Here is an 8,649-nt window from a genome sequence, read left to right on the forward strand (position 1 = left end):
ATCAGCCCAGAGCCCGACGCAGGGCTCGAACTCACGGACCACAAGATCGTGACCTGGCTGAAGTCGGACGCTCAACCGACTGCGCCACCCAGGCGCCCCTAGTTCACACCTATTCTTAAATGTTCCAAATGGTTTCTCCTTGATTACATACTAAAGAATTTTCTGGCAGGAGTTTTTTCTTTCTTGTTTGCTTCATTTCATCTAAGCAACACCACACACCTACAATAGACCATAGAGGAAGACTTACTTCTCTTTCCACTACATGGTTGACAGTGGTAGCTTACAGGAAAGGCAAAGTTCTTGTTCTGATTTCATTAGACCTCTGGTGATCTCATCTGGGATCCAGCTGAGTTTGTCAAGGAGAAGAGTGAGGATCAAAGACACCTTTTGCTTTACTGCTCTCTCAGCTGCACAGGGACACAGGTGCCCCTGGCCCCTTGGCTTTGCAAGGTCTCAGCTGTGCCAGTGACCTACTTCCCTAAGCTTCATAAACACCATTGGTGATCCACCTTCTAAGATGGACAGCCCCCACCATCCATTGTCCAGCCAACTGGGAGAGGGAAAGACCCCAAGCTAGGACTCGGGATCCAAGCAGTGGAGGAGATGGAAGAAGGCAGGGAAGACATGAAACCCTTCCTCCTGCTTCCTCCAGACATGGCCTGGTAAGAATGACTACAGAAGCCTCCAGTTCATTTATTATTGATTCAGTACTATCAAGGACTGACTCTGTGCCCAGCCTATGTGGTCCACAGGGACCCAGCAGTGAACGACCCTGCAGGAGAGGATGACACAAGCAATAACAGCCCCTCCCAGAATGGAACCAGCCACCCTTTCCTACCCAAGCCAGTACCATTCCCAAGTCCTTGTCTCATCCTGTGAGGTCAATCAAAATTCAGATTCACTTTGCAGATGGATAAAGCAAGGCTTAGGGAGAGTCTATGCCTTGCCTGTCACACAAGGAGTTCAATGCATCCTTAGGCAAGATCTGGTGCTCTGGGCTTCCAAGTGGATCTTTTCCCTCCCATGCCTGATTTCTGCTCCCCCTACTCAAGGGAGTCAAGTTTTTATGCCAGGGTGAGGCCCCAGGAAGAACCGCCACCCATCCTTGCCTCACTGGCAACCACAATTCTCCACCAACATGCCTGCACACCGCCATGGTGAGGTGTCTTCTGCTCATTGCCGTAGAGGGAGCTGACAGCATTGAGCTTATTGGAGACACAGGAAGGCCTGGAGATGGCGGGGTTCACCTTACAGTGGGAAAGGAAGGACATGAAGGAGGTGTGATTAGAAGTACAGATCCTGTGGCCCAGTGGATGGACATGCTGTCCCGTGCAGTAGTTAACCTGGGGTGGGCAAGATGACCCAGCCTCCACTAGCTGATATCCTGGAGATCCACATAGAAGAGGTGCTTCCGGCAGGCCACAGGCCCCTTTGAGCTGCCTCTCGTACCCCACAGTCCCCCCACCCTGGATGGCCAGTGGTGATGTGAGAAGGAGCTGTAGAGGATGTGCACCTAGCCTTCGCCGGCACCTCACCTCCCTGCCCTTGTCCCAGCCCTCACCCTCCACCTCTGTTCTCCAGGGGGCAGTAGGTACAGGTAGGACTTTACCTGTGACCAAGCACTCTTGTTGTCTCTCAGGTGTGGGTCCACTTCTTCCCTGCCGGGTGGCTGTGAGCAACACCAATCAAGCGTCAGGCATGGTCCATGCGTTTTATCCATGTGCTGGGGTCCAAATGGGTAGGAGGTAAACAGAATGGCCCTGCAGCCACACCACCTGGATTCAAACTCTGCCTCTGGCCTTCTTGTGCCTCAGTTTCCCTCCCCTGTACAATAGTAACAACAATGACATAAACCTCAAAGGTCTGCTGAGAACATTAAAGTCATTTGACTTGGTGTAGATGAGCTTAATTCGATAACTCATTCAACCCCACAAGATCCCAAGCTGACCCCAGTTTTTGCAAAAAGAAATGAAGGTTAGAGTGGGTGAGTAGATTCACCAAGTCATCAGGTGGTAAATGGCAGAGCTAGAATTTGAACCCAGGCAGTGAAGCTTCAGAGCCCATGTTCTTAACCACTACCTCATACAGGTGGCCTCTTGGTGCCTCAGTGTCAGATGTGTAAAATGCAGAAAATGCAGACAGCACCACCTCTTGGCAGAGTTTTCCTGCTAGTATGTATGATCAAAGAGGGGGATATTGAAGGGCTTCATAAATGCACAGACTGCCCATGGACTGTGGCCGGGGCACACCATAGGGCTGCCTGCTGATGCCAGGGCTCTGTGTCGCCCTCTGGCTGGGCTTCCCTCCTGGCCCACCAAGCCACCTTCATGTCTGATGCTTCCCCTGCCTGTCGGATGGTCCCGTGACACCCAGCACACTGTCAACAGAGCTCTCGTTCACTCAGGCTGAGCATGGTTCATCCTCACCAGCCGGCAGGGCAGTCCCCCCAAGGGGCTTCTTGCCCCTGTTGTTGGTGTAGGCAACCTACAAAAGGTTCCCATTCCCTTTCCTGCCCCACTCCTGGTCACTTCTTGGGCTTGCCCACATCCTTTGTGGTCAGGACCAGAAAGCTCCTGGCCAAGGCTTTTGTCTGCATCCAGGTAGTCACTGGAGGACAGCATCCAAGTGCCAGGGGCCAAACAGGTAGGGGTTCAACAGGATGGTCCTTCAGCCACACTGCCTGGGTCCAAACTCTGACTCTGGCTCTTATTAGCAGAGTAGTTTTCTTTTAATATTTAGTATTTACTGGGCACTTACTATGTGCCAGACACTTGATAGTTTATGTGCATTATCTGAAACCAATCCTCACAATAGCCTCATGAAATAGGAACCATATTTATCCCCATTTTATATATAAAGAATCTGAGACTTGTGAGACATGTAGAGACAGGTAAAAAGTCCTTAATACGTACCACTTCCCCTTAAGACAAACTGAGCGAGCAAGTCACAATTTTCTGCTTAAACAGACCCAAATCAATGTATGTTTTGAATGGAAAGAAACTCCAATGAACATTTTATCTTTGAATATTAGCAATATAAGAGACTTGAAATTTCATGCAGCCCCACATCTGACACCCCAGATTAGGAAAGCAGAGATCAGCATCCCTGGTCACCATTAGGGACTTGAATTACTGCAGCACCAAGGAGCCCTGCCTCACTGAGTAGCCTTTTGTGCTGCAGTTTCTCCATCTATATGATAGCAGTAAGAATGGTATAAGCCTCACAGTCCTGCTGAGAGCGTTAACTCCTATGACTTGGTATAAATGAGCTATTTTTCTTAGCCTAAGCCAACTTTCCCATGAGCTGGGCATTCTCAGCATTCAGTGTTTTATGGGGGGAGGGGAGGAGTACTCCAAAGTGCCCTTGGTGTTCAAAACCAAGTCCACGGCAATATGATCTGGGGCTTTCCTGACTTCACTGATTCATATCCCACCTATACGATGTGATACAAATCCAGGGCTTACTATTGACTTCAGTTTTTTCTATAAATTGCCTCATCTAGGTAACCCAAAATTTATTTTAAATGAACACTTTAAAGCACTATCATAAAGCCATTATCTTTCAGTTCATGAGGACAGACTGAATACAGAATACAAACAATATTCTAGTAGCAATGAGCACATACTACTTGGTTTCTAAATAGCATTCCCCACTAAAACAGAGCCAGACTTATGAACGCTATGTAAATTTGAAATTATTTCAGAAAAAATAAAAGGTAAAAAATAGAGGGAAAGAGAGAGAGAGGAACAGAACTCCTCAGAGAAATGGCTATTCCAACTGAGGCAAGGAAAGTACACTATGAGCCTGAACGAGCTTCTTGTGCCAGGAGGTAAGGAAGTGGCCAAAAATGATAGGAACATGTCAAAAGGCCACAAGAGCTCACTTAAAGCAGCTCCTGGCCAAGACTGGGAATATCTGAGCATCAAAATAAATGAGGATACTAATGGATTATAATTTACTGAACAAAATAAAATTCTATGAGTTCGTTCTGCTGTAAATAAATACATAAGCAGTGACAGCTCTTCCTTCCAGTAAATGCCAATAATAAATATAGAGGGAATGGTGGAGTTAGAACATTTCTGGCAACCATCGTAGTAGTCACAGACTCAGGCGAAACGTTTCAATGAAGGTTGAAAATACTGGGCAAGTTTGATGAGAAACAGCCACAGAATCTCATATAATTTCTTCACAAATTACTTACTGAGCTCAAAGGGGGAACGAAAGAGTAGTGCAGAGTGGAGGAACCCACCATCCCCAGTGGTCAAGTTGGCATGACCTACATGGGACCAGAGGCTCCTCGCACCTGCCCATGCCATGCCCCGAGGGGACACCACACCACCTCGGCTAACAATGCTTCACCTAGCCCTTACCATGAGGACCCACAGGCCCCAGTGGAGAGACACCCTGCCAAGTTCAGGCTGGGACTATCATGAAGGCAGAGGAAAGACAGAAATGTAAAAATTGAAGGAAATTAAAAGGCTGGAGGACACAAGGCAGTGTGTGGTCTTGGACAGGTAGGCAGGGGGAGCTTCCGGGGACAGTGTGGGACAGCTGGCAAAATTTGAAGATAGGCTTTGTGTCAGGTGACAGTATTATATCAATATGAAATTTTTGACTTTGGTAAGTGTACTGTGGATAACGGAGATATTTTACTTTTTCTTGGGAAAAACACACTGAAATATTTAGGGGTAAAGGGGCATGATGTCTGCAACTTATTCTCAAATGTTCAGGAGCAATAGTTGTGTGTGTGTGTGTAGAGAGAGAGAGAGAGAGAGAGTGCACATAAGCAAATGGGGCAAAAATGTAAACCGTTGGTGAATCTGGGTCAAGGGCACATGGAAGTTTTCTGCCATTCTCATAACTTTTCAGTTAGTTGGAAATTATTTCAAAATAGAAATATTTTAAAATTAAAGGTGTTTGTGTGCTGACCCTGATTCTCTGCTTTGGGCATCCTTGAAAGAGTGGAAATGGGGTGCGGCCAGTGGGCACCCTGCGGCCCAGCACCCATGTTCAGTCTCCAGAGACCTCCAAGCCTAACGGCACCACCTGGGACCTGGAACCATAGAAGTCTGGGCTTCAGGCTGGAGAAGGCTAGAGGAGACGCACCTGAGACAGTGCATACGGTAGCAGTGGGAGCAGTGCTTGGCACACCGTTGGTACCCAGCAATGCTGCCTCCTTGCCCCCAAGCTCTTCCAACCCAGGGAGTTGAGACCCTGCCCCCTTACCATCCAGGTGACATCAAGCACCAGCCAGTGTTACAGGCAGATCCCCGGCTGAGGGGAGACTCCCTCGCTCCAGCTCTGGGGTCAATCTCAGGATCTCATGGCCTTATACATGAGGACATGCCAACCTGCCACAAGCTGTGCTCATACTCCCAAAAGAGGAGAGAGGCTGCCCTTGGCGCCATTAAGAAATAAAACCCAGATGCCAAGAAATGCCATAGCTCTGACAACTAGGAAGCTGGCCTCCTCCTTTCTGGAGAAGTTGAAGGGCCACTGACCTGGGAATCCTTCCAAGAAACTAATCCACAGTGAGAAGGAAGATAAAGCCTTCGTGCCTGGAAATGTCCATCAGTATTACCTGTAACAGGAGGAAATGGGAAACTGATGTTAACTATGACACATCTACATGATACACTATTATGTGACCAGAAGAATTTTTAACATGGGAAAATAATTTAGTGAAAACATCAAATGAAAAACATATTTGTAAAATAAAGTCTGCTATAAAATAGTCACGAGAAAGAAAAAGATTGGACATGAACACATCTAGAAATTGTTAAAGTTGCCCATGAGAAGTATGATTATGGATATTCTTACTGGTTCTTCTTTATACTTTATATAACTTCCAGAGTTCCTCCAGTGAGCATAGGTCTCCTTATTACCTATGGAATAAAGTCCAGTCTGTTCTCATTCCAGGCCTTCTACAATTACTTCCAACCCACCACCCCACTCATGTTCCTGCACAGTTTTCCCTGTCCCCTTCCTAGAATACCTTCCCTTTTTTGCCTAGTAGCATCTATGCATATCTCAGGGCCAGCCCAGATGGCAGGAACTTGTCCAGGGATGCTGCCTGATAGAGGACTGTGGAATGAATGAGTACAATGGCGTCTCCCACACCAGCTCCCTCGGAATCCGTGTTGCAATCCATCTGCCGCCTTTCTCTTGAGACTCTCACCAGGGCATTGGTACAGCCTGCCTCTTGATGGTTCATTGAGAGCCTGTCTCCCCTAGGATTAGGGTCTCTGAGGACAGAGTCTTTACCCTCTTTTCCCCTGAGGATGGATTAATGGCACATACGGTCGGGGCACCTGAATGACTCAGTCGCCTAACCATCGGACCCTTGCTTTCAGCTCAGATCATGATCTCATGGTTTTGTGAGTTGGAGCCCCACATCAAGGTCTGCGCTGGTGGTGTGGAGTCTGCTTGAGATCTACTCTCTCTGCCTCTCTCTCTCTTCCCTTCCCCCACTCACTCTTTCAAAATAAATAAATAAACTTTTTAAAAAAATGGTACATACAGTCAACACTCAATAAACATGACCAAATGAAAGAGAGGAAGTGGGGGGGTGGATAAGGAAGGAAAGGTGCATTTGGGGACTTGTTAAATTGACCCCAGAAACACAGAGCACCCACCCTGCACCTCCTGGATTCCTGCTGCTGAAGATGCCTACCTATCCTGTCTCCTTAAGTAGGAAACCGTCCATGGCTTATCTCCCCACAGGCCTCCCAAGTCAACCCAAGAGCGAGAGCATTCCCTCAGAAATGGTTTCCCACCAGAAACCTCAGTGGGAACCCACCTGCCTCTGGGCCGACAATCTATGAGCAACCTGAGAGCCCCAGGGAAATGTATTTGGACAGGCCGAGGCTGGTTGTCCGCTTCCAGACGCACTCCCTCCAGCTCAACTGAGACCGGTACAGAGAAGCAAGCAGCCTCCCCACCTATCACTGGAGGGCGACACCCCTCCCCCCAAAAGGCCCTGCTCACACTGTGATAACTGCCCTACTGGCTTGCTCCTCTCACAGCTGTTTCTAGACCACACTCTTCTGTAAGGAAACCCTCACTGATCCCCCTCACCCAGCCATAGTGTGCTGTACAACAGGGACACCAGAAATCAGCCTGGGCCCCTTCCTCTCCATCTTATCCCTCATCTGACTACCTCACTTCAAGCTCCTGAGGAAGGGAAACACACTCAGCCTCTCAGCTCTCCCAGAGAGCCCAGCGAGGCCCTACTCACTGCAGGCAGAAAGGGCCTGTTGATGAGAAAACCAAGCGACCATAGGGATACCTTCAGTTCAGTCTTGGGGGTTCTCTTGGCTTCTCCATGCACAGTCAGCCCTCATTTATATAACCAAATCAACAAGCCCCTGGGCCCTGGGTTTCCCCCACAGCCTTCACCACTAGCCCGGACAAGGTCATGAGACCCAGCCCGGGTGCCGCAGGAGGTAGGGCTGCAGACACCACGTCCCTTCTCCATCCTCCATGCACACCCAGCTCACTTTGACGGGGTCCCATGGGTGTATGACATGGATGCTGAAGCTGTATCGGGACCACTCACTCGAGGGAGTCCATGTGTGTTTGGAGATGAAAGAACCCCTCAGAGCAATGGGGCTCTTTTGTCTTTCTTTAACTTTTCTTTTTTAACAAAGCAATATATGTATATGTTTTAAAAGTCAAACACGACTCTAAAGCTGGTAATTAAACAAAAGCATTGTATGCCTTCATCGGGGTGGGAGTACACAGGTATACACGCTGTCCTCAAATGTTGGATCTTTACTTGCCTGTTCTTACTGCAGCAGAAAGAGGTATCAAAAGTGGAAGCTCCATGTGCAAGGACAGAGCTGGCTGGGTGATGGTCTTCCAGGAGGGGCCCCCACTATTTGCAGCCCCTCCATCCTGAAGGACATGAAGAGTGAGGTCTTTTATCTTGGTCATTCAGCTTTTCCAGAGGATTCTGCCAATTTCTTGTCTAGGGGATGAATTCTGGCCACTGGGACTCTGGGCCCAGGTTGGAGAAAGTGGCTTGGCTCTCGCCAGTTCTACAGACGTCCACCTGATTTCTATCTTGCTGACATCTCTGTACCCCCAGTTTCTGCTATGTTTGATGCCCAAAGCCCACAGGTCCTCCAGTTCATTTCTGCAGAAGGTCAACATTCCTGCACTGCTTGGGTAGCAGAAGGGATCTGGCATTTCCTGATTTGGAGGAGATTCCTCTGCATTCAGTCTCCAGCAGGCCCTTGAGCCTTTCTGGCCATCCTCAGCATACTGTCTTCCTCCCCCTTCAACTTTATTCTGACAAATTACTTACCCTCCCTCATCTGTGTCACCTTTTAAAAACAGTTTTGGGGGTGCCTGGGTGGCTTAGTTGGTTAAGCATCCAACTTCAGCTCAGATCGTGATCTCATGGTTTGTGAGGTCAAGCCCTGCACTGGGCTTTGTGCTGACAGCTCAGAACCTGGAGCCTGCTTCAGATTCTGTGTGTGTGTGTGTGTGTGTGTGTGTGTGTGTGTGTGTGTGTGTGTCGGCCCCTCCCCTGCTCATGCTCTGTCTCCCTCAAAAATAAATAAACATTAAAAAAGAAGAAGAAAATATTTTTGGTATTTCTCATCTACTCTTTCCTCTTCTGTTCTCATGCCCTTGTGGGTCTAC

General features: G+C 48.4%; 1 long non-coding RNA gene across 1 annotated transcript; it reads right to left on the reverse strand.

Moving 5' to 3' along the window:
- Positions 1-37: 37 nt before the first annotated feature.
- LOC123380830 lies at positions 38-8,439 on the reverse strand. The gene is made up of 3 exons (XR_006587096.1): positions 5,821-8,439; positions 5,502-5,581; positions 38-1,824 (listed from the first exon to the last, which is right to left on the reverse strand). It is a non-coding gene; the product is annotated as an uncharacterized LOC123380830 (long non-coding RNA).
- Between the last annotated feature and the right edge of the window lie 210 nt (positions 8,440-8,649).

The sequence above is a fragment of the Felis catus genome, chromosome D2, assembly GCF_018350175.1.
Source record: "Felis catus isolate Fca126 chromosome D2, F.catus_Fca126_mat1.0, whole genome shotgun sequence".
Taxonomy (NCBI): Eukaryota; Metazoa; Chordata; class Mammalia; order Carnivora; family Felidae; genus Felis; species Felis catus.